Source organism: Moschus berezovskii, chromosome X (assembly GCF_049115385.1).
Source record: "Moschus berezovskii isolate FMDL1 chromosome X, NW_MosBer_1.0, whole genome shotgun sequence".
NCBI lineage: Eukaryota > Metazoa > Chordata > Mammalia > Artiodactyla > Moschidae > Moschus > Moschus berezovskii.
This window is the reverse complement of record NC_142488.1, coordinates 149153927-149181102: the sequence shown is the minus strand read 5'-3', so window position 1 is coordinate 149181102 and position 27176 is coordinate 149153927. Positions and strand designations below refer to the sequence as shown.

At 45.5% G+C, this 27176-nt stretch overlaps 1 non-coding gene and 1 pseudogene across 1 annotated transcript; both read right to left on the bottom strand.

The window, feature by feature from the left end:
• Positions 1-206: 206 nt before the first annotated feature.
• On the bottom strand, positions 207-27176 carry LOC129564101 (protein PRRC2B-like; annotated as a pseudogene).
• LOC129535322 (small nucleolar RNA SNORD62) lies at positions 551-636 on the bottom strand. Its single transcript, XR_008681596.1, has one exon. It is a non-coding gene; the product is annotated as a small nucleolar RNA SNORD62 (small nucleolar RNA).

The following is a 27176-nucleotide window of genomic DNA, read 5'->3' as shown; positions in this document are numbered from 1 at the left end:
GGAGAGTGTCAAGAAAGGAAAGCTAAGTGGTCCAGGGCACTCAGCTCCATCCCTCCTCCTTGGCTCTCACATGTTCACTCAGTAAACACTGACTGGCTGCCGTAACGTGCCAGGTACACGGCAGTAATGTGAGGGGTGCAAAACACAAGACAGGCGTGAACAGGTACACGAAGCAATCAATCATGCCCTGTGCTGCACCCTCCCCTCTATCCCTGGGTCACGTGTATTGCTGGCATTGCCTGTTGGTAACTCTGCTGCTGAGATATGGTCTGAGGAACCAGCCAGGGCTGACTCACAAACACATGGCCATCCAGGTAGAGAGGTGGCAGGTGGCTGCCTGGAAACAGAATTCGAGGCAGGGGAACAGGATCAAGTCTCACTGTCCCAGCAGTTCCCACGAAGTAGCGGGTGGAGGGAACGTGGCAGAGTTGGCCTTGGGCTCCTGTGAAGCCCAGGGCCTGGGCGGAAGGGCCACTGCAGCCAGGCTTCCCCTCTCACCCACCAGCCCGAACACCCAGGAAGGGCTCAGTCATAAAGGAGGCTGCCATGGTCTCTGAGTCACGGTCCTCTTCATCTCTCTGCTATTGAGTCCACAGTGGAAAGTCAGAAGGATCTGTTGGAATCGCATCACTGAGACGCTGGCAGCTGGGCCGACTGAAACCCCACGGGCTCCTTTGGGCACTGACACCGTGACGAGAACAGTGACCATTGAGGTAAAACTGACTCCTGCTTATTGAGGCTCAGTTTGTACAAAACCCTTCCTGGATGTGAGCTTGTCTCATTGGCGTGGTGACCCCACACTGGGCCATCACGACCCTGAGCTATTTCACAGAGGAAGGAGCAAGGCTCAGACAGCTTCTCATGTGAAAGAGTCTCTGTTGGGACCTCTCTGCAGAAGGTGAGAGAGCCCTGTGGAGGTCACAGAGTCCTGTCGCCTCACAGGGTTGGAAGCTGAGAGTAGCAAGTGCCAGAGACTGGAGCACGCAGGAACCCGTGGCCCCCAGCTGAGAACATGCTCGTCAGGTCAAGGCAGTCGGTGTTCAGGACTACGAACCCATGCTTCCCTCAAGGGAATGGAGAAGGATCCCTGAGCTGGACCAGGGGAGAGGTACCTGGAAGGGTTGCAGAAGGTGCGACTGAGGCCACGGGCACAAGGGGCATGGAGACTCCACTGGAGTAGCTATAGCTGACCCTGCTGGAGGCTACCCCGGAGGATGGGGGCTGCAGGCCTGAGCTGGTGCCTCCTGGCGAGCTCTGCTCCAGCAAGCTGGGCAAATTTTCCTATGACTTGTCCTGGGAAGGACTTCCATATTTGGAAGCAAGGAGGTGGGGGGAAATGGAAGTTACCTGCTGGAAGGCAGTGGGTGAAGCAAAACTAAGCCCAGGGGTGGAGGGAAGGGTGTGCTGGGGTGGGGTCTGGTTGCTCTTGCCCCCTCACAAGCCAGGCCCCGAGTTACCTTCAGAGTGAGTTTGGTGGTGGGGAAAGACATGTGGGAGAGGTCGATGGCTCTCTGGACTTGGTGGTCATGCTGCAGGATGGGGATGCTGGGAGTCAGCCAGCCTGGAGGGAAGGACACAGTGGGACATCTGCAGGGGAGGGAGCCACACCCGCTCCTGCCAAGACCCAACCTTCCAGCAGGGCCACCGTGTTTCAGCAACAGAAGCACAGCTGGCAGCCAGCACACAGGCCCCACTGCATGACATGGAGGTCCCAGTTACTGTCTCAGCCCCTTCCCCCAAACCGTGAAAAAGAGGCCCAGGAAATATGCTCAGAAATACAGCGATAGATGCCCTTCCTGCAGTGCCCAGCACCCACCTGCAGGTCACGGGGTTTCTGAATAACTGCAGAGTAAAGAAACTTGTTTACTTAAATTAGCACAGCATTCTCAAATGTATGTGACTGTGGAACCCGGGAAGTTTTGAATCACAAAGTACCAAATACAACAGACCTTAGGAGTGACACCACTCCATTTTAAGTTCACAAAACCAGGGAGTGGATGCCATGGGCGTTCAACTAGCTAGAGACGGCACCAAGACACAAACTGACCCTCCCAAGCCGAGAGCCACACTGACGAGGCTCTCTTAGTTCTGGGCCTGCTGGCACAGGGACCACAAAGCCAGGCAGTAGAAGCATAGACTTATGTTACTGGCCAACTTGTCCTGAAGTTTGAAAACTGGATTCCCCGCGGGACCAGAAGCAGATCCGGGCTGCAAGCTGAAATCAGAGTTCTGAAGAAAAAAAGGGAACAAAACCCACAGAAATAGCCCTGGCTCACCTTCTGGCAATGGCAACCCACTTCAGTACTCTTGCCTGGAAAATCCCATGGACAGAGGAGCCTGGTAGGCTGCAGTCCATGGGGTCGCTAAGAGTCGGACACGACTGAGCGACTTCGCTGTCACTTTTCACTTTCATGCATTGGAGAAGGAAATGGCAACCCACTCCAGTGTTCTTGCCTGGAGAATCCCAGGGACGGGGGAACCTGGTGGGCTGCCGTCTATGGGGTCGCACAGAGTTGGACACGACTGAAGCGACTTAGCAGCAGCAGCAGCAGCACCTTCTGGCAGAGACACACATGAAGTAGACCCATAGCCTCAGCAACTCAAAAATCCCAGTATGGGACTTCCCTGGTGGTCCAGGAGCTAAGACTCTGGAATCCCAATGCAGGGGGCCTGATGATCCCTGGTCAGGGAATTAGATCCCATATGCCGCAACTAAGATCAAAGACTCCTTGTGACGCAACTAAGACCTAGCACAGCCACAGAAATAAATATTTAAAAATAAATAAGCAGGATTCACCATGTGAACAAAATGGCCAGCTGTTTCCCAACAGCCCCTAAGCAAGGCAGCCATCCCCTTCTCTGCCTGGCTTCCTGCTTGGTCTGAGAACATGCCTGGCATTGGCAGGGAGATGGGACCAGCCCATAGCAGCTCTTCAACCAGGATGCCACATCACGATGTCCCTTGGAGTGTTGCCAGCACCTATCAGCCTGCTCCTCCAGGAAAGACCCCTCCTTCCTCTCCAAGCACCAAAAATGGGGGTTGGGGAGGTGGGTAGAAGAAACACTTCAAGCCTCACCTTCAGATTGGCTCCAAATTCAATGGGTGTCACTGGCAGCACGGAATCCCCGTGAATCTTCACCCCGTTAATGTGGAATCACAGCCCCAGGCAGCTCTTCGGCCCCCTTGGAGCCCTTTCTGTTTTTCAGAGAGCGCTCATTTCCAATGGGTCCCAGTCTGTGCTCCGTGCTCTGTCCCAAGCCTTGTTCTGAATCCTTGACAGAAAAGCAAAGAGGCTGAGACACACACCCGGGAATGACCCTGACCTCTAGCTTCCAAGCAACCGGGAGCCAGAAAAGAAGAAAAAAGACACCAGCCACTCTGTCTAGTCTAGCTCCTGAGAGCTGGACTCTGGATAACCTTTGGCTCTGACTGCTTTTGTGTTTTCTCCTTGTGGCTATTGGCCTTGGGCTCCAGGCCAGGCCTGCTTGCGTCCTTGGGTTTCAGGGTGCCACATGGGGAGCTGTCCTGCCAAGAGGTTGCTGAGGACTCTCGGTACTCGGTGGTCAGGTCAACACCACTGTCTCCCTGGATGCTCTTAAAGCCCTGCTGTGCAGGACACACGACAAGTCAGCACCTAAGTCCTGCAGAACGAGACCTGGGACATGACATGTCTCCTGGCCCAAGCCCATGATCCCAGGCACACGTAGGCCCCTGCACTATGAGCATAGCCAGAGGCCAAGGGCCCAGGGTGGGTACTCCCCGGCCATCCCCTCTTTCTCCCTCCCACACAGGCACCTCCCACAGAGCTGAAAGCAAGACTGGAGACCAGCGATTTTCCAGGCTCACTGCCTGGTCAGGGAGAGCATGGACAGGCTGCTGGGACAGCCCTTGATGGTGAGCACATGCTTGGTGCCTGGGGGCCACTTACCTCAGCAGAGCCAGGCTCAGTGCTGGTGAAGGCAGTGGCAGCTTTGGTCTAGGAGTCATTGGTCGAGGCCTGAAGAGGGAGGGCTTTGAGGAGAAAGACACAGTCAGGACATCAAAGAGGAACAACCAAGCCAGAAACACGGCCACGGGCAGGTCACACAAACTCAATTCTCCAAACCACCTCCCTCCTCAGTCTGACACATTCACTCGACTTCCCAACTTCCCCAGAAACATTTCCATAAACAAGCTTCCCATGATTTCACGGACAAAGAGCTCCAGGTAAACATGCCAGCAACTTCTCACTCACAGGGATTAGAATTCTTTATCACTACCTCTGTTGTGGTAAAGCTTTTTACACATAAGCCAACTATTTATTTCTACAATTTGGCACCTCCCTACAAGTCTTTGAACGAGTCAAGCTGATTATTACTCAACTGTTGCTAACTCAACCATTCTTGAGAATCCAACGAAAGTCACGGACCCTGTGTGTGTAGAAAACCTCCTGAGCTCTTTTCCAAGATCCAGGGTCCTTCTGAAGCCATCCACACACCCCTGGCCTGAGCAACCACAAGACACTGCACAATCCAGGAGGGAAAGCCTTGATAGCCAAGGGCGACTCCCTAGTTGGTCCACTCTGCTTGACCATGCTGGCAGGTACGTATTTTTGGATTTTTACACTGTGACACCCACCACTCTCACAAAACCAAAATGACTGATACCAAAATTTACTGAAAGACTACTGTACTTTCAATCAGAGTTGACTATTTCCCAATATTAAGTTGAAATGTTTAGAATCAAGGTTTTAATAAAAAAACATGAAGACAGGCCTTGTGGTAAAACTAAGAGAACCAGGTTCAGAACCCAGGGTGTTGTCATGTGGCTCCGGGATTGTCAGTCACTCTGGAAGTCTCAGCTGCTTTGAATAAAAGAGCTAGCAATGGATGATTTCACCAAGTTGCCCCTCCCCATCCTGCAGGGCCTTGCCCAAAGCAGGAACTCAAGAAGAATCTGCTCAATTAAAATGGTTTCATATTTTAAAATGAAAGATTACCAGAAAAATTCCATTGGATAAGAAATTCTTTTACCTTCAGGGAAACAGAGATTTTCCACAATGTAAGGGCCACCCTAGTTTGGTTTCAAGTCCAAGATGGCATTTGGGGAGGGGTTGATAGAAACTTCCTTCTGGCAAGGAAAGGGCACACAGCACAGACAGGAAAGTTCTGGACTCCTGTTCTTCCAAAGAGTCATCTGCTGCTTGTCCTCAAGGTAAGAAGAAAAGATGTGGGCGAGAGTCAAGCCAACTACTGAGTGACCTCAGCCAGGCAGGGTGGGGACCACTCTTTCCCATCACTGGATGAGGAATGCCCTGCTCACCACAAGGCTTCAGGCATGGAAACTCTTACATCTGTTTAGAGGCTGCAGTGGCACCTGACACTCATATGGCATTAACCCCAGACTTGGCAGAGGAAGCCAGGAAACAGGCAATGCTGAGTCTATGCTCATGGCCCCAAAGCAGAATCCTCTCTGAGAAGGGCCACAAGCCTGGGAGGTGGCCCGATCCTCGGGGTCCAAACACAAGTTCCTATCCTGACTGCTGCTCTCCCAGATCTCGGTGCCCAGGCTGCTGCCAGGCACAGGCCTGTCACCCTGCTCCAGAGACATTTTGTTCTGCTTCTTCGCAAACAGAGAGGAATTCAAGTGGAAAGACTTCAGCCTTTGATAGGAACCTACAGAGAAGAGGGTGATGAGGTCCAGCCTCGATGGCAGACGAGAAAAATGAACTCCCCCAAAGAGGACGACCCTGGGCTCCAAAACCACACCCGAAAACTGCTCCAGAGAATTCACCAACCATCAGTTAAAACCTCAACCACGCGGGAACTGCAATGCCAACCAAACCACCCCTGTAAGTGCCCAGTGGGCTGTGATCTGAGACCACAGAAGGAGGAGGCTGGACTTAAGGGGTTAACAGAGGTCTACATCCTGCTCAGCCCATTTCAGTTGGTGTCAACAAGGACAAGTCACCCTCTGAGAGCAGGGAAATCACATCATCTACCCCACAGAGCACAGGGATAGTGGGTCCTGGGAGGCAGTGGCGCTTGCTTACAAGCATGTCATTCTTCCTCTCCCAGCCCAGGCCGAATTCAGAACACTCTGACTCTGCAGGCTACAGGTCTCTGAATCCCAGCCCCCTTGCATCACACCCCATACCTGCACGGCTTGCTCCTTCTTTCTCCTCTCCTCCCCCAGCAGGCAGCGCTGCTTCTTGGTCAGGACTTCAGTGAAGCCTTTGACCACCAGAGCCCACCTCACTCTCCTCCCCAGGGCTGGATCCACAATTTTCAATGATGGCGTCTGAACCAAGATTCACAATGAAGGGCAATGGTTCCATTTACTGGAAGCTGTGTGGATCACAATAAACTGTGGAAAATTCTGAAAGAGATGGGAATACCAGACCACCTGACCTGCCTCTTGAGAAACCTGTATGCAGGTCAGGAAGCAACAGTTAGAACTGGACATGGAACAACAGACTGGTTCCAAAGAGGAAAAGGAGTACGTCAAGGTTGTACATTGTCGCCCTGCTTATTTAACTTATATGCAGAGTACATCATGAGGAACGCTGGGCTGGAAGAAGCACAAGCTGGAATCAAGATTGCTGGGAGAAATATCAATCACCTCGGATATGCAGATGACACCACCCTTATGGCAGAAAGTGAAGAGGAACTCAAAAGCCTCTTGATGAAAGTGAAAGAGGAGAGTGAAAAGGTTGGCTTGAAGCTCAACATTCAGAAAACGAAGATCATGGCATCTGGTCCCATCACTTCATGGGAGACAGATGGGGAAACAGTGGAAACAGTATCAGACTTTATTTTTCTGGGCTCCAAAATCACTGCAGATGCTGATTGCAGCCAGCAAATGAAAAGACGCTTACTCCTTGGAAGGAAAGTTATGACCAACCTAGATAGCATATTGAAAAGCAGAGACATTACTTTGCCAACCAAGGTCCGTCTAGTCAAGGCTATGGTTTTTCCCATGGTCATGTATGGATGTGAGAGTTGGACTGTGAAGAAAACTGATGGCCGAAGAATTGATGCTGTTGAACTGTGGTGCTGGAGAAGACTCTTGAGAGTCTCTTGGACTGCAAGGAGATCCAACCAATCCATTCTAAAGGAGATCAATCCTGGGTGTTCTTTGGAAGGACTGATGCTAAAGCTGAATCTCCAATACTTTGGCCACTTCATGCTACAAGTTGACTCACTGGAAAAGAGTCTGATGCTAGGAGGGATTGGGGGTGGGAGGAGACGGGGATGACAGAGAATGAGATGGCTTTTGGCATCACCGACTCGATGGTCATGAGTTTGAGTGAACTCCAGGAGTTGGTGATGGACAGGTAGGCCTGGCATGCTGTGATTCATGGGGTCGCAAAGAGTCAGACACGACTGAGCGACTAAACTGAACTGAACTGAAGAATAACCTAACCCTACAGACACCTGAAATCTAAGCACTGAGTCAACTTAAAATGCCAGGCACTTACCTGGCTTGGGCCTCAGAATATTCACTATCACCAGGGTCTAGGAAACCCAGAGAGGATTTCTACACCCTTCTTACAACTCTGTAATGCACTGTTATCTCAAACCAAACAGGCTACATTGAAGAAAACAGGCCTCAGAGACAGACACACCAGAGGCGCAGCTCCACTCCTAACCAACTGTGTGACCCCGAACATACCACTCAACTTCTCTGGGCCTCATTTCCTATCTTTAAAACTGGGACACTGCAGGGCTGTTATGGGGGTGCAGCAGGACTTTGAGCAACATGAGGGCAGAAATCCTTTCTGTTTTGCTCTTAACCCAGTACATGCCCAGAACCTAAGATATTCAGTGAAAGGGCAAACTCAGCAACCCATGGCAGTGGCCATGACCCCCCTCATTTTGCCTGGATCCTTCTTCCCCTGAAGATGTGAGCTGACACTCACATCCATAGTTCAGGTCAAATGGTTTCATGGTCTCCCCCTACTTTCATGACCTCTGGGTGACCAGCTTGACCTCCTTCTCTGTCTTCTCACAGGAGGCTTTGGTGACATCAGAGGCAGCATGAGCTGCCCACTCCAGCGTGCAGTGGCCACTTCCACTTAGCATCCAAGACCTCCAGGAAAGGCCTCCTCTGGGGACTTAGAGAGGAAGGAGGAGCTCATCAGCTCAGAAGTGGCCCAAGAAGGAGAAGCCACATATATGCATAGCACACACACAAGCTCAGCCCCTGTCTCTGTCATTTCCTCCTGGTGTCCCCTCCACCCAGCAGAGGGGTGTTGGTTACATGGTGTTGTGAGCCAGTGGGGAGGCCCCCCCAGAGCACTGCTCCAGCAAAGCCCATGGGGAAGCTGCTCTGTCCTCACCCTTTCCCCCGGCTAGTACTCCTATCCTTTCCCTTTGCCTACCACACCCAGTAGGGCTACAGAAAAGAGATAAGGGCAAGGCTTAGAACTGGGCCACAGAGGGAGCACAAGCCTCACTCCACTGCTAGTCCCCTGGGGCAGAAACCAGAAATAAAGCCAGGTCTTGGCATCTGGGGCCTAGAAAACTCCTCTAGATCCACACCTACAAGAACCCACATTCTCCTGTGGTGCCTTGTTCAGAGATACGAGTGAACTACAGGGAAGTCCTCTGTGCCCTGAACTCTTGAGGAGGCCGGGAAGTGGGAAAATTGTCCTCCTCAGCACCTGGGTGGGACCCGAGCAGCATCAGGGATGTGGGCTGCACGGGCTCTGCCCCTATCCTGATCCCAGGCCAGCTGTGGGCAGTGAGCAGACACCGAGCACAGGACACACAGCCCAAAGCCTCTGGTTCCAGAGAGGTGCTCTTCAGGCCTCGACAGCCACTCATGGCCCCTGCTTACTGCCTGGATATCACCAAGTGTGTGTGTGGGAATCCCCAGAGTAGGGTTGCTTGTCTTTTTTAGAGAAGCAAAGGCACTCAGGGAAGATATCTCTCTTCAGGGCCAAGAGGCCAGCAATGCCCCATCGAAGTAACTGCCTGGCAGCAGTCAGGGGCAGAGGAGTTTTGTGAAACTGACAAGTGCTCACCAGGTGCCATGCACAGGGAACGACCACAACCCTTTGGTGGTGGCCTTTTGGCTGGACTTGGAGGAGACATATGGAGACTGAACTCTTGAGACCGGTACTGGGACAGCCACTACAGGGGGACTACCTGGATGGGGATTGTAGTCTCGGTTCTGAAGCCGCAACAACAATATGCCACAAGAGAAGCAGACAGCAGGGTGAGAGTCAGTGATGGAGGTGCTCACACATGATGGCCTTGACGGGCGGTCACCCATGGAGCACTACAAGAGGGAAGGAGTGGGGGCAGTCCCTGACACACAGTGGGACAGCATCCATTAGGTGCTGCTGGAAACACGAGCTAACAACCATAGCAACAAAAAAGAACCCAGGATTCTGCTTCTGGATTTCCTTTTCGCTTTCAAAGGTGTCCTGATGACTCTCACAGCGAGGAGAAGTGTCACCACCACCTGGCCTAACAGACTTCTCCCCAAACCCTCCGGGTCCAGCTTCCAGCTCAGCCTGTCCACCAGGGGTCTCTGGCCCAAGAAGTTCCGCTTGGCCGGCTCCTTCTTCTCACCTGCGCTCACCCTGGGGAGTCGCCATCGGCCTGGGGGGTCCAGCTTGGGCCGGCCCACTTCTCTTGCCTCTCGCTGAAGTCACTCCTCTCGGAGGCCGTCTCCCACTCCTCACTGGCATGCTCTGGGGTGTTCTCATAGGCAAGCTCCGGGGACTTTTGGCCCATGATGATGCTCCTGTCCCCAGGGCAGTTTCTTGGATGGCCCAGCCACTCGCTGGTCAGCAGGGGTGGCTCGTCCTCCGGACCCCATGGTTCCTGGGACTCCCGTTCCCATCAGAGGTGGCAGAAGCTGGGGGGCTTTTCCTGGCGCAGAGGTTGCCTTCACCTGAAGGGGCGGTTCTCAGCATTTTCAGAATCTGCTGCATGGTCATCTTGGAGGAAGGCCTTATTGTCTTCCACGCAGTCATCCTTGAATCCCTGGGAGCCGAAGGCATTGGGGAGTCTGTAGGGATCTGGGATGTAGTTTCTGTCTAAGGGCCACTGGGCCCCACATGCATCAGCAGGCCAGGCTCCTGCCAGGAGTCACGAGGACCGCGGCTCGGCCATGGGGCCTCCTCCTTGGCCGTGAAGGTTCTCTGGCCATACACACAGTTGCTCAGCCACAGGGGGAGGGCATGCCTGAAGCCCCGGGGCCTCGGTTCTTGGCCTCAGGCCAATCACGGTCCTCAGGGTGCATTCTGCCAGACCACCATGGCTCCCTGAGGTAACCCTTCCTTCCCATGGCTTCCTCGCACTCTGGGAGCACAGTGCCTCGCTGCTGTTGGGGCTTGGAAACTCCTTCTACTCAGAGTCCTCACTGGGGGTCTCGCTGGTGATCCTCCGCTGGGGCTTGGCCCAGGGGAATTCATCTGGTGGCCCAAACTCCTGCAGACCCTGGCCCCGGCCACTCCTCGGGCTGCCACTGTAGAGGCCCAGCACCCCGAGGACACCCCCACCACACAGGCTGCTACCAGTGGGCCACCAGCAGAAGGTGAATTCTCAGAACCCATGGCCATGGCCCTGGGTTGGCTCCCAGACCCCAAAGCCTTGCTCTTCATCAATGAAGATCCAGTTATTCCTCTTGGTTGGTAGTGTGTGGCTGGCCTCCCTGGAGGGTCTGGCCTCTGGGGCCCTATTGGGGTTGTTGTCCCCCTCAGGATGGCTTGCCTCATTGTCTTAGCTGGCGCAGACTGAGCCCTGGTCCTCTGAGGTGGCCGGCACAGGGTCATCTACACTTGGACATCACCAGATTGTCACCACTGAAATCAGATTGATTATGTTCTTTGCAGCCAAAGATGGAGAAACTATATAGTTAGCAAAAACAAGACGGGGAGCTTACTGTTGTTCAGATCATGAACTCCTTATTGCCAAATTCGGACTTAAATTGAAGAAAGTAGGGAAAACCACTAGACCATTCAGATATGACCTGAATCAAATCCCTTATGATTTTACAGTGGAAGTAAGAAATAGATTTAATGGACTAGATCTGACAGATAGAGTGCCTGATGAACTATGGATGGAGGTTCGTGACGTGTACAGGAGACAGGCATCAAGAACATCCCCATGAAAAAGCAATGCAAAAAAGCAAAATGGCTGTCTGAGGAGGCCTTACAAATAGCTGTGAAAAGAAGTGAAGCGAAAAGCAAAAGAGAAAAGGAAAGATATAAGCATCTGAATGCAGAGTTCCAAAAAATAGTAAGGAGAGATAAGCAAGCCTTCCTCAGCGATCAATGCAAAGAAATAGAGGAAAACAACAGAATAGGAAAGACAAGAGATCTCTTCAAGGAAATTAGAGATACCAAGGGAATATTTCATGCAAAGATGGGCCCGATAAAGGACAGAAATGGTATGGACCTACCAAAGCAGAAGATATTAAGAAGAGGTGGCAAGAATATACAGAACTGTACAAAAAACATCTTCACGACCAAGATAATCTGGATGGTGTGATCACTCACCTGGAGTCAGACATCTTGGAATGTGAAGTCAAGTGGGCCTTAGAAAGCATCACTATGAACAAAGCTAGTGGAGGTGACGGAATTCCAGTTGACCTAATTCAAATCCTGAAAGACGATGCTGTGAAAGTGCTGCCCTCCATATGCCAGCAAATTTGGAAAACTCATAAGTGGTCACAGGACTGGAAAAGGTCAGTTTCCATTCCAATCTCAAAGAAAGGCAATGCCAAAGAATGCTCAGACTACCGCACAATTGCACTCATCTCACACGCTAGTAAAGTCATTCTCAAAATTCTCCAAGCCAGGCTTTAGCAATACATGAAATGTGAATTTCCAGAAGTTCAAGCTGGTTTTAGAAAAGGTAGAAGAAGCAGAGATCAAATTGCCAACATCTGCTGGATCATGGAGAAAGCAAGAGAGTTCCAGAAAACCATCTATTTCGGCTTCATTGACTATGCCAAAGCCTTTGACTGTGTGGATCACCATAAACTGTGGAAAATTCTGAAAGAGATGGGAATACCAGACCACCTGACCTGCCTCTTGAGAAACCTGTATGCAGGTCAGGAAGCAACAGTTAGAACTGTACATGGAACAACAGACTGGTTCCAAAAAGGAAAAGGAGTACGTCAAGGCTGTATATTGTCACCTTGCTTATTTAACTTCTATGCAGAGTACATCATGAGGAACGCTGGCCTGGAAGAAGCACAAGCTGGAATCAAGATTGCCGGGAAAAATATCAATCACCTCAGATATGCAGATGACACCACCCTTATGGCAGAAAGTGAAGAGGAACTCAAAAGCCTCTTGATGAAAGTGAAAGAGGAGAGTGAAAAGGTTGGCTTGAAGCTCAACATTCAGAAAACAAAAATAATGGCATCTGGTCCCATCACTTTATGGGAAATAGATGGGGAAACAGTGTCAGACTTTATTTTGGGGGTATCCAAAATCACTGCAGATGCTGATTGCAGCCGGGATATTGAAAGACTCTTACTCCTTGGAAGGAAAGTTATGACCAACCTAGATAGCGTATTAAAAAGCAGAGACATTACTTTGTCAAACAAGGTCCGTCTAGTCAAGGCTATGGTTTCTCCACTGGTCATGTATGGATGTGAGATTTGGACTATGAAGAAACCTGATCACCGAAGAATTTATGCTTTCGAACTGTGGTGTTGGATAAGACTCTTGAGAGTCCCTTGGACTGCAAGGAGATCCAACCAGTCCATTCTAAAGAGATCAGTCCTGGGACATTGGAAGGACTGATGTTAAAGCTGAAACTGCAATACTTCGGCCACCTCATGCGAAGAGTTGACTCACTGGAAAAGACTCTGATGTTGGGAATGATTGTGGGCAGGAGGAGAATGGGACGACAAAGAATGAGATGGTTGAATGGCATCACCGACTGGATGGATGTGACTTTGAGTGAACTCCGGGAGTTGGTGATGGACAAGGAGCCCTGCCGTACTGTGATTCATGGGGTCTCAAAGAGTCGGCACGACTGAGTGACTGAACTGAACTGAGGCTCTAATCCATTTAAATTAAACATAAAATCTGCTTTTTAACTTTGGTGTCCACCCACAATGCAGAAAACCCCAGTTTGATTCCTGGATCAGGAAGATCCATTGGAGAAGGTATAGGCTACCCACTCCAGTATTCTTGGACTTCCCTTGTAGTCAGTTGGTAAAGAATCTTCCTGCAGTGCTGGAGTCTTGGGTTCAATCCCTGGGTTGGGAAGATCCCCTGGAGAAAGGAAAGCTACCCACTCCAGTATTCTGGCCTGGAGAATTGCATGGACTGTATAGTTCCAAGGGGCCGCAAAGAGTCGACACGACTGAATGACTTTCACTTTAGAAGTAGTTTTTATTTGTATTGTTTCTGTTCAGCTATTCTAAAGAATGTGACCGGATGTGCACTTGGTCATTCCAACTCTGTGTGACGCCACGGACTATAGCAGGCTCCCCTGTCCATGGGATTCTCCAGGCAAGATTACTGGAGTGGGTTGCAATTTCCTCCTCTAGGGGATCTTCCAATCCAGGTGTTAAATCCAGGTCTCTTGCATCTCCTGCATTGGCAGGCAGATTCTTTACTACTGCATTACCTAGGAAGCTCATTCTAAAAAAAGTCTATATTAAAATGACAGGATTTGGTATTAGGGTGATGGTGGCCTCATAGAATGAATTTGGAAGTTTACCTTCCTCTGCAATTTTTTGGAAGAGTTTGAGTAGGATAGGTGTTAGCTCTTCTTTACATTTTTGGTAGAATTCAGATGTGAAGCCGTCTGGACCTGGGCTTTTGTCTGCTGGAAGATTTCTGATTACAGTTTCAATTTCCATGCTTGTAATGGATCTGTTAAGATTTTCTATTTCTTCCTGGTTCAGTTTTGGAAAGTTGTACTTTTCTGAAAATTTGTCCATTTCTTCCAAGTTGTCCATTTTATTTGCCTATAATTGTTGATAGTAGTCTCTTATGACCCTTTGTATTTCTGTGTTGTCTGTTGTGATCTCTCCATTTTCATTTCTAGTTTTAATGATTTGGTTTTTCTCCCTTTGTTTCTTGATGAGTCTGGCTAGTGGCTTGTCAATTTTATTTACCCTCTCAGAGAATCAGCTTTTGGCTTTGTTGATTTTTGCCCTGGTATCTTTGTTTCTTTTGCATTTATTTCTGCCCTAATTTGTGAGATTTCTTTCCTTCTACTCACCCTGGGGTTCTTCATTTCTTCCTTATCTAGTTGCTTTAGGTGTAGAGTTAGGTTATTTAGTTGACATATTTTTTGTTCCTTTGCTGCTTGAGATAAAATGCCTGTATTGCTATAAACCATCCCCTTAGCACTGCTTTTACAGTGTTCCCACAGGTTTTGGGTTATTGTGTTTTCATTTTCATTTGTTTCTATGCATATTTTAGTTTGTTTTTTGATTTTTTCTATGATTTGTTTGTTTTTCAAGAGCGTGTTGCTCAGCCTCCATATGCTGGAATTTTTAATAGATTTTCTCCCGTAATTGAGATCTAGTCTTACTGCATTGTGGTCAGAAAAGATGCTTGGAATGATTTGAATTTTTTTGAATTTACCAAGGCTAGATTTATGGCCCAGGATGTGATCTATCCTTGAGAAGGTTCCATGTGTACTTGAGAAGAAGTTGAAAGTCATTGCATTGGGGTGAAATGTTCTATAGATATCAATTAGGACTAACTGGTCTATTGTATCATTTAAAATTTCTGTTTCCTTGTTAATTTTCTGTTTTGTTGATCTATCCATAGGTGTGAGTGGGGTATTAAAGTCTCCCACTATTATTGTGTTATTGTTAATTTCCCCTTTCATACTTGTTAATATTTGTCTTACATATGTGGTGCTCCTATGTTGGGTGCATATATATTTATCATTGTTATATCTTCCTCGTGGATTGATCCATTGATCATTATGTATCATGATGTAGTGTCCTTCTTTGTCTCTTTTCACAGGCTTTGTTTTAAAGTCTATTTTATCTGATATGAGTATTGCTACTCCTGCTTTGTTTTGGTCTGTATTTGCGTGGAATATATTTTTCCAGCCCTTCACTTTCAGTCTGTCTGTGTCCCTCATCTCGAGGTGGGTCTCTTGTACACAACATATATATGTGTCTGGTTTTTGTTATCCATTCAGCCAGCCTTTGTCTTTTGGTTGGGGCATTCAACTGATTTACATTTAAGGTAATTATTGATAAGTATGATCCCATTGCAATTTACTTTGTTGTTTTGTGTTCGTGTTTATAAACTCTTTCTGTGTTTCCTATCTAGAGAAGGTCTTTTAGCATTTGTTGGAGAGCTGGTAAGGTGATGCTGAATTCTCTCAAATTTTGCTTGTGTGTATAGCTTTTGATTTCTCCTTCATATTTGAATGAGATCCTTGCTGGGTACAGTAATCTGGACTATAGGTTACTTTCTTCCAACACTTTAAGTATACCCTGCCATTCCTTCCTGGCCTGAAGAGATTCTATTGAAAGATCAGCTGTTATCGTTATGGGAATCCCCTTGTGTGTTATTTGTTGTTTTTCCCTTGCTGCTTTTAATATTTGTTCTTTGAGTTTGATCTTTGTCAGTTTGACTAATATGTGTCTTGGGGTATTTCACCTTGGCTTTATCCTGTTTGGGATTCTCTAGGTTTCTTGGACGTGGGTGATTATTTCCTTCCCCATTTTAGGGAAGTTGACAAAGTTTCCACAAAAAAAGAAAGCTACAGGCCAATATCACTGACGAATATAGATGCAAAAATCTTTACCAAAATTCTAGCAATCAGAATCCAACAGCACATTTAAAAGTTCATACATCATGACCAAGTGGGCTTTATCCCAGGAATGCAAGAATTCTTCAATATACGCAAATCAATCAATGTAATCCACCACATTAACAAACTGAAAAATAGAAACCATATGATTATCTCAGTAGATGCAGAGAAAGTCTTTGACAAAATTCAAAATCCATTTATGATAAAAACCCTCCAGAAGGCGGGAATAGAAGGAACATACCTCAACATAATAAAAGTTGAATATGAAAAACACACAGCAAACATTATCCTCAAAGCTGAAAAATTGAAAGCATTTCCACTAAAGTCAGGAACAAGACAAGGGTGCCCACTCTCACCACTACTATTCAACATAGTTTTGGAAGTTTTGGCCACAGCAAGCAGAGCAGAAAAAGACATAAAAAGAATCCAAACTGGAAAAGAAGAAGTAAAACTCTCACTGTTTGCAGATGACATGATCCTCTACAGAGAAAACCCTAAAGACTCCACCAGAAATTTTCTAGAGCTAATCAATGAATGCAGTAAAGTTGCAGGATATAAAATCAACACACAGAAATCCCTTGCATTCCTATACACTAATAATGAGAAAATAGAAAGAGAAATTAAAGGATCAATTCCATTCACCGTTGCAATGAAAGAATAAAATAGGAAGGAATATATCTACCTAAAGACAAAAAAGAACTATATATAGAACACAATAAAACACTGGTGAAAGAAATCAAAGAGGACACTAATAAATGGGAGAAATATACCAATATAGTCGAATGAAAAAATCAATATTGTGAAATTAAGTATACTAACCAATGTAATCTATAGATTCAATGAAATCCTTATCAAGGTACCAATGGTACTTTTCACAGAGCTAGAACAAATAATTTCACAATTTGTATGGAAATACAAAAAATCTCGAATAGCCAAAGCAATCTTGAGAAAGAAGAATGGAACTGGGGGAATCAACCTGCTGGACTTCAGGCTCTACTACAAAGCCACAGTCATCAAGACAGTATGGTACTGACACAAAGACTGAAATATAGATCAATGGAACAAAATAGAAAGCCCAGAGATAAATCCATGCACCTATGGACACCTTGTCTTTGACAAAGGAGGCAGGAATATTCAATGGAGAAAAGACAATCTCTTTAACAAGTGGTGCTGGGAAAATTGGTCAACCACTTGTAAAAGAATGAAACTAGAACACTCCCTAACACCATATACAAAAATAAACTCAAAATGGATTAAGGATCTAAACATAAGACCAGAAATTATAAAACTCCTAGAGGAGAACATAGGCAAAACACTCTCCGACATGAATCACAGCAGGATCCTCCATGACACACCTCCCAGAATATTGGAAATAAAAGCAAAAATAAACAAATGGAACCTAATTAAAACTAAAAGCTTCTGCACAGCCAAGGAAACTATAAGCAAGGTGAAAAGACAGCCTTCAGAATGGGAGAAAATAAGAGCAAATGAAGCAACTGACAAAGCGTTAATCTCAAAAATATACAAGCAACTCGTGCAGCTCAATCCCAGAAAAATAAACAACCCAATCAAAAAATGGGCCAAAGAACTAAACAGACATTTGTCCAAAGAAGACTTACAGATGCGTAACAAACACATGAAAAGATGCTCAACCTCACTTATAATCAGAGAAATGCAAATCAAAATCACAATGAGGTACCATTTCATGCCAGCCAGAATTGCTGCTATCCAAAAGTCTACAAGCAATAAATGCTGGAGAGGGTGTGGAGAAAAGGGAACCCTCTTGCACTTTTGTTGGGAATGCAAACTAGTACAGCCACTATTGAGAATAGTGTGGGAATTCCTTAAAAAACTGGAAATAGAACTGCCATAAACCAGCAATCCCACTGCTGGGCATACACACTGAGGAAACCAGAATTGAAAGAGACACATGTACTCCAATGTTCATCGCAGTGCTGTTTATAATAGCCAGGACATGGAAGCAACCTAGATGTCCATCTGCAGACGAATGGATAAGAAAGCTATGGTACACGGGGAGCATGGGAAGATGGCAAAGGAATAGGACAGGGTGACCACTTTATCCCCACAAAATCAGCAAAGGAACATTTGTACACTGAGTAAATCCCACAAAACAACTTCTGAATACCGACAGAGGACATCAGGCACCCAGAAAAGCAGCCCATAGTCTTCGAAAGGAGGTAGGAAACAGTATAAAATATAAAAACAGGGAGGGATGGAGCTCCGTCCCAGGAAGAGAGGCTTAAAAAAAAAAAGAGAGAGAGAGAGAGAGAAGTTTCTAAACACCTGGAAACACGGGAGAGACTGTGGATAGCCTTGGAACCTCAGAGGGCCACATAACTGGGAGAAAAAAAGACATAAATAATTAAAACCCACAGATTAAGTGCCCAGAGGAAACTCTCAACAAAGAAGCAGCGCAGACGCCCACATCCCCCACTAGCAGGCGGGGGCTGGGCAGGGAGGTGCCAGGGCAGTGCTTAGAGAGAGGACAGGGCCAAACTCCCCGAGGGCAAGCTGAGCACGCTAACTGGAGCGAAGCAGACTGTGCAGCGAAAAGCCCCAAACTTAGACTCCGCCAGCCCCACTCATAGAACAAAGGAATGAGAAAATCCAGCCAACTGCGGGCAGCCCATCCCCCAGCCCATCCCCCAGCCCATGCTGGAACAGGCAGGGAGGGCGGCCAGTGCCAGAAGGGGCAGCCACGGCCCAAGAGAGGCTTCCCATACCAAGCTGCAGACAGGCTTCCTTGCTAACCAAGACTTCTTGGGTTTGGGCCGGTCGATATCCACCTGAGAAAGTGTGACGGTTGTACACCCAGAAAACCGAGCAGCAGGGACCATGGAGGCGATAAGTCGCAGCAACCGTGCTCGCAAAACGCCTGGTCACATGAGCTGCTCAGACTGGGGAAGGCACAAAACGCAGGCCCAGCCAAGTCTGCTCCTTTTTTGAGTACCCGAGGACCTGAACCTGAGCCACTCAGACCTGTGAAGTGCATGCAACTCAGCGCCGGCCACGGACAGCTCCCAGCAGAGCAACCCAGAGCCTGAGCAGCATAAAGAGGGAAAACACACACGCCTCGAGTGGGAGCATTCCCAGAGTAGCTGAAACACTGAGAGCACTCCCCACAGACGCCAGTGATATTTGTTAGCAGTGTTCCTCCCTCCCCACAGCAGGATGGAACAGAGAGAAGAAACCCAGCTCCACCCACCAGAATACTGACACAAGCTTCCCAAACCAGGGAACCTTGACAAGTCACCCATCCAACACTACACACAACGAGGTAATTACATAATAAAGAGAACTCCACAAACTGCCAGAGGACAGAAAGGCCACCCCAAGCACAGCAATATAAGCAAGATGAAGAGGCAGAGAAATACCCATCAAGTAAAGGAACAAGATAAATGCCCACCAACACAAACAAAGGGCTTCCCATGTGGCTCAGAGGGTAAAGCGTCTGCCTCCAATGCGGGAGACCCGGGATTGATCCCTGGGTCGGGAAGATCCCCTGGAGAAGGAAATGGTAACCCACTCCAGTATTGCCTGGAGAATCCCATGGATGGAGAAGCCTGGTAGGCTACAGTCCACGGGGTCGCAAAGAGTCGGACACGACTGAGCAACTGAACGGAACGGAACAGAACACAAACAAAAGAGGAAGACATAGGGAACCTACCTGATAAAGAATTTCGAATTTTAATTGTGAAAATGATTCAAAATCTGGAAAGAAAATGGAGTTACAGATAAATAAATTTGAGAAAAGGATTGAGAAGATGCAAAAAATGTTTAATAAGGAATTAGAGGAAATAAAAAAGAGTCAATATACAATGAATGATGCAATAGATGAGATCAGAAACACTCTTGAGGGAACAAACAGTAGAATAACGGAGGCAGAGATAGGATAAGCAAGCTAGAAGATAGAATTGTAGAAATAAATGAAACAGAGACGGAAAAAGAAAAACAAATTAAAAGAAATGAAGACAATATTAGAGACTTCTGGGACAATGTTAAACGCCCCAACAATTGAAATATGGGAGCCCCAGAAGATGAAGACAAAAAGAAAGACCATGAGAGAATACTTGAGGAGAAAATAGTTGAAAATTTCCCTTTAAAATGGGAAAGGAAATAATCACCCAAGTCCAAGAAACCCACAGAGTTCCTAACAGGTTAAACCCAAGGCTAACTACCCCAAGGCACACATTAATGAAATTAATAAAGATCAAACACAAAGAACAAATATTAAAAGCAGCAAGGGAAAAAATAAAAATAACTCACAAGGGGATCCCCATAAGGATAACAGCGGATCATTCAACAGAAACTCTTCAGGCCAGGAGGGAATGGCAAGACATACTTAAAGTGATGAAAGAAAGTAACCTACAGCCCAGATTACTATACCCAGCAAGGATCTCATTCAAATATGAAGGAGAAATTGAAAGCTTTACAGACAAGCAAAAGCTGAGAGAATTCAGCATCACCAAACCAGCTCTCCAACAAATACTAAAGGATCTTCTCTAGACAGGAAACACAGAAAGGGTATATAAGCTCGAACTCAAAACAATAAAGAAAATGAGAACGGGATCATACTTATCAATAATCACCTTAAACATAAATGGGTTGAATGCCCCAACCAAAAGACAAAGGCTGGCTGAATGGATACAAAAACAAGAACCCCACATATGTTGTCTACAAGAGACCCACCTCAAAAAGAGGGACATATGCAGACTGAAAGTGAAGGGCTGGAAAAAGATATTCCATGCAAATAGAAACCAAAAGAAAGCAGGAGTAGCAACACTCATATCAGATAAAATAGATTTTAAAACAAAGGTTGTGAAAAGGGACAAAGAAGGAAAGTATATAATGATCAAAGGATCAATCCAAGAAGAAGATACAACAATTGTAACTATTTATGCACCCAACATAGGAGCACCGCAATATGCAAGACAATTACTAACAAGTATGAAAGGGGAAATTAACAATAACACAATAATAGTGGGAGACTTTAATAGCCCACTCACACCTATGGATAGATCAACTAAACAGAAAATTAACAAGGAAACACAAACTTTAAATGATACAATAGACCAGTTAGACCTAATAGGCCTCTATAGGACATTTCACCCCAAAACAATGAATTTCACCTTTTTCTCAAGTGCACACGGAACATTTTCCAGGATAGATCACATCCTGGGCCATAAATCTAGCCTTGGTAAATTCAAAAAAATTGAAATCATTCCAAGCATCTTTTCTGAACACAATGCAGTAAGATTAGATCTCAATTATAGGAGAAACACTATTAAAAATGCCAACATATGGAGGCTGAACAACACACTGCAGAATAATGAACAAATCATAGAAGAAATCAAAAGAGAAATCAAAATATGCATAGAAATGAATGAAAATGAAAACACAACAACCCAAAACCTCTGGGACACCGTAAAAGCAGTGATAAGGGGGATGTTCAAAGCAACACAGGCACACCTCAAGAAACAAGAAATAAGTCAACTAAATAACCTAACTCTACATCTAAAGAAACTAGAAAAGGAAGAAATGAAGAACCCAAGGCTTAGTAGAAACAAAGAAATCGTAAAAATTAGGGCAGAGATAAATGAAAAAGAAACAAAAGAGACCATAGCAAAAATCAACAAAGCCAAAAGCTGGTTCTTTGAGAAGGTAAATAAAATTGACAAGCCACTAGCCAGACTCATCAAGAAACAAAGGAGAAGAACCAAATCAATAAAATTAGAAATGAAAATGGAGAGATCACAACTGACAACATTGAAATACAAAGGATTATTAGAGAATACTATCAGCAATTATATGGCAATAAAATGAATAACCTGGAAGAAATGGAAAAATTCCTAGAAAAGTACAACCTTCCAAAACTGAACCAGGAAGAAATAGAAAATCTGAACAGACCCATCACAAGCACGGAACTAGAGGATGGCATCAGAAATCTTCCAGCAAACAAAAGCCCAGGTCCAGATGACTTCACAACTGAATTCTACCAATATAGAGAAGAGCTAACACCTATTCTACTCAAACTCTTCCAGAAAATTGCTGGGGAAGGGAAACTTCCAAACTCATTCTATGAGGCCACCATCACCCTAATCCCAAAACCTGGTAAAGACCCCACAAAAAAAGAAAACTACAGGCCAATATCACTGATGAACATAGGTGCAAAAATCCTTAACAAAATTCTAGCAGCAGGAATCCAACAACACATTAAGAAGATCATACATCATGACCAAGTAGGCTTTATCCCAGGAATGCAAGGATTCTTCAATATCCGCAAATCAATCAATGTAATACACCACATTAACAAACTGAAAAATAAAAATCATATGATTATCTCAATAGATGCAGGGAAAGCCTTCGACAAAATTCAACATCCATTTATGATAAAAAATGCTCCAGAAAGTGGGAATAGAAGGAACATACCTCAACATAATAAAAGTTATATATGACAAACCCACAGCAAACATTATCCTCAATGGTGAGAAACTGAAAGCATTTCCCCAAAAGTCAGGAACAAGACAAGGGTGCCCACTCTCACCACTACTATTCAACATAGTCCTGGAAGTTTTGGCTACAGCAATCAAAGCAGAAAAAGACATAAAAGGAATACAAATTGGAAAAGAAAAAGTAACACTTTCACTCTTCGCTGATGACATGATCCTCTACACAGAAAACCCTATAGACTCTACCAGAAAACTACTAGAGTTAACCAATGAATAGAGTAAAGTCGCAGGATATAAAATTAACACGCAGAAATCCCTTGCATTCCTATACACTAATAATGAGAAAATAGAAAGAGAAATTAATGAAACTATTTCATTTTCTGTTGCTATGAAAAGAATAAAATACTTAGGAATACATTTACCTAAAGAAACAAAAGACTTGTACATAGAAAATTATAAAACACTTGTGAAAGTAATCAAAGAGGACACTAATAGATGGAGAAATATACCGTGTTCATGGGTTGGAAGAATAAATATTGTAAAAATGAGTATACTACCCAAAGTAATTTATACATTCAATGCAATCCCGATCAAGCTACCAACGATATTTTTCACAGAACTAGAACAAATAATCTCACAATTTGTATGGAAATACAGAAAACCTCGAATATCCAAAGCAGTCTTGAGGATGAAGAATGGAACTCGGGGAATTAACCTGCCGGACTTCAGGCTCTACTACAAAGCCACAATAATCAAGACAGTATGGTACTGGCATAAAGACAGAAATATAGATCAATGGAACAAAATAGAAAGCCCAGAGATAAACCCACGCACCTATGGACACCTTAACTTTGATAAAGAGGCAAGTTAATAAAATGGAGAAAAGACAATCTCTTCAACAAGTGGTGCCGGGAAAACTGGTCAGCCACTTGTAAAAGAATGAAACTAGATCACTTCCTAACATCATACACAAAAATAAACTCAAAATGGATTAAAGATCTAAATGTAAGACCAGAAACTATAAAACTCCTAGAGAATAACATAGTCAAAACACTCTCCGACATAAATCACAGCAGGATCCTCCATGACCCACCTCCCAGAATATTGGAAATAAAAGCAAAAATAAACAAACGGGACCTAATTAAAATCAAAAGCTTCTGCACAGCAAAGGAAACTATAAGCAAGGTGAAAAGGCAGCCTTCAGAATGAGAGAAATTAATAACAAATTAAACAACTCACAAAGAATTAATCTCCTAAATATGCAAGCAGCTCCTGCAGCTCAATTCCAGAAAAATAAATGACCCAATCAAAAAATGGGCCAAAGAACTAAACAGACATTTTTCCAAAAAAGACATACAGATGGCTAACAAACACGTGAAAAATGCTCAACATCCCTCATAATCAGAGAAATGCAAATGAAAACCACAATGAGATACCATTTCACACCAGTCAGAATGGCTGCTATCCAAAAGTCTACATGCAATGAATGCTGGAGAGGGTGTGGAGAAAAGTGAACCCTCTTACACTTTTGGTGGGAATGCAAACTAGTGCAGCCACTATGGAGAACAGTGTGGAGATTCCTCAAAAAACTGGAAATAGAACTGCCATACGACCCAGCAATCCCACTCCTGGGCGTACACACCAAGGAAACCAGAATTGAAAGAGACACATGTACTCCAATGTTCATTGCAGCACTGTTTATAATAGTGAGGACATGGAAGCAACCTAGATGTCCATCAGCAGACGAATGGATAAGAAAGCTTAGGTACATATACACTATGGAGTATTTTTCAGCCATCAAAAACAATGCATTTGTTTCAGTTCTAATGAGGTGGATGAAATTGGAGCCTATTATTCAGAGTGAAGTCAGCCTGAAAGAAAAAACATCAATACAGCATACTAACGCATATATATGGAATTTAGAAGGATGGTAACTTTAACCCTGTATATGAGATAGCAAAAGAGACATAGGTGTATTGAACAGTCTTTGGGACTCTGTGGGAGAGGGTGAAGGTGGGATGATTTGGGAGAATGGCATTGTAGCATGTATATTATCATATGTGAAATGAATCACCAGTCCTGGTTCGACGCATGATACAGGATGCTTGGGGCTGGTGCACGGGGATGACCTGGAGGGAGGATATGGGGAAGAGGGAGGTGGGAGGGGGGTTCAAGAGGGGAAACACATGTACACCCGGGGCAGATTCGTGTCAATGTATGGGAAAACCAACCAATATATTAATGTAAAGTAATTTGCCTCCAATAAAAAAAAAAAAAACACAAAAGCTGTGGTACATATACACAATGGAGTATTACTCTGCCATTAAAAAGAATACATTTGAACAATTCTGATGAGGTGGATGAAACTGGAGCCTATTATACAGAGTGAAGTAAGCCAGAAAGAAAAACACCAATACAGTATACTATAACACGTATATATGGAATTTAGAAAGATGGTAATGAGAACCCTGTTTGTGAGACAGCAAAAGAGACACAGATGTATAGAACAGGGTTTTGGACTCTGTGGGAGAAGGTGAGGGTGGGATGATTTGGGAGAATGGCATTGAAACATGTATACTATCATATGTGAAACGAATCTCCAGTCCAGGTTCGATGCATGATACAGGATGCTCGGGGATGTTGCACTGGGATGACCCAGAGGGATGATATGGGGAGGGAGGTGGGAGGGGTGTTCAAAATGGGGAGCACATGTACACCCCAGGCGGATTCATGTCTCGGGATGGCAAAACCAATACAATATTGTGTAGTAATCAGCCTCCAATTAAAATTTTTAAAAAATAAAATGACAGGAAAGATGACATGGTTTGGTGTGGCACTCAGAACAAAAGAGAATACAATTCAGATCCTGTAAGTAAAGATAGCTATCCTCAGTGCTTAGAGAAAAGGGTTGGGGGGTAGAGGGGTTGCTGAATATCGGGAAGGAATCCATGACCCGAATAAAACACAGAACCCAGAAGGTGGTCTTAGGGGATCCTTTTTTAAGTGAGTTTAAATTTGCTCCCTTGATACACGATGGCCAAGTATCTGTTAGGAAGTCATCCTTCAAGAGCTGCTAATCCACTCAGCAAATGTTTTATTCATGACATTGACTCCCAAATTCAGATCAGGCTCTGGGATGACTCAGATCCCCGGCCTGAAGTTTTGTGTGTGTGTGTGTGTGTGTGTGTGTCTGTGTGTGTGTGTGTGTCTGTCTGTTTGTCTGTGTCTGGGGAGTAGTGGAAACTTGGTAGGATAAATTATGTTGTGTGTGTGTGCATAGTAGTCAAAACTTCATAGGAGAAGTTATGTTTTTTGAAAGTGAAATTCCTCGTGACAGTTGCTGCTGTTGGTACCAAGGGCACCTTTTGAGGCACAGATCAGAAGGGACACAGGAGGAGAATCTGCAACCACTCAGTAAAGAGCAAGCTCCTTTGTTTACATCTGCTTATCACTGATTTGTAACGCCGTACCAGTTCATTCACCTTGTTGGTAGATGTCTGTATTGTTTATAGTGTCTATCTGTAACAAATAACGGAGAAGGCAATGGCACCCCACTCCAGTACTCTTGCCTGGAAAATCCCATGGACGGAGGAGCCTGGTAGGCTCCATGGGGTCGCTAAGAGTCAGACATGACTAAGCGACTTCACTTTCACTTTTCACTTTCCTACATTGGAAAAGGAAATGGCAACCCACTCCAGTGTTCTTGCCTGGAGAATCTCAGGGACAGGGCAGCCTGGTGAGCTGCCGCCTATGGGGTCAGACAGAGTCAGACACGACTGAAGTGACTTAGCAGCAGCAGCAGTAACAAATAAAGTTTCTACGAATATTCTTATAAAATAGAGCTAATTACTAAATAATGTGAACACAAGCAACAATGCGATTGAAGTGGACCATGCATGAGACAGGCAGTTTGCAGTCCACACATATGAATTGTACAGGCAGTTGTCCAGCATCAACCCACTCAAGATTAGAAGAAAGTAGATAAAAAGCAACACCAAGATATATATGTGCCTGTAAGGATGTAAGCTTTTAAGCTAACAAAAACAAAACAAAAAACCCACACATACCTTTTTTAAGTTATAGCATAGAACTCCGTCCACCTTTAGTCATAGGCTGATGAGACATGTGCACTGGCATCCCGGTCTCCAGTCAGTGTGGTAACGCCCTGGTCCCAGTGTCTGCCCTCCCTGGACCACCCTCCCATCACTTGTGATTCACGGCCCCTTCCCTGGAGATGTTTTCCAGCTCCATCGTCGAGGGCACCAGAGTGCGTGTGAACTATGGCCCTGGGACTTTTTCTGCAGCACCCTTCTAGTTTCACATGGCCACAAGTGTGTACCTTCCAGATGAAGGCTGCCCTCTCAGCTTGGATCCCAGAGGAGGACCAGCATGGCTACAGCTGACCAGTTCCCCAAGATGTAACAGCAACAAGGGATAAATTCTTGTTGTATTAAAGCACCAAGATTTGGAGGTTTTGTGTTTGAAGCCACTAGCTTATTTAATGAAAACTGACTATACAGCCTTTTTAACACAACAATTGCAATGTCATTAATGAGCTTAACTAGCACAGTCTTACTAGTTTGTGAAAATACGTGTCAGAGGATTTCTGTGACAGTGTTTTTAGAAACAACAACAAAACCAGAAGGGAACAGTGTGAATATACATCAGCAGGGATTGGACCAAAGACATATGATGGGTCCACATAACAGAATATTATACATCTGTTTAAAATGAAGGTTTACCACTTGTGGAAATAATTTCCATCATCATGGTATTGCAGCATCTGCCATTCTGCAGCTTGATGTTTTCATGTAACATGGTACAGTAAGTCCCCTACATATGAAACTTCAATTTGCAAACTTTCAAAGATGCGCACGTGTGTTCCATCAGTGTCAGGCGTGAGTGACCCTGCAACTCACCCACCATCTCCCATCACTCACCATCCTTCAGCTCCACCAT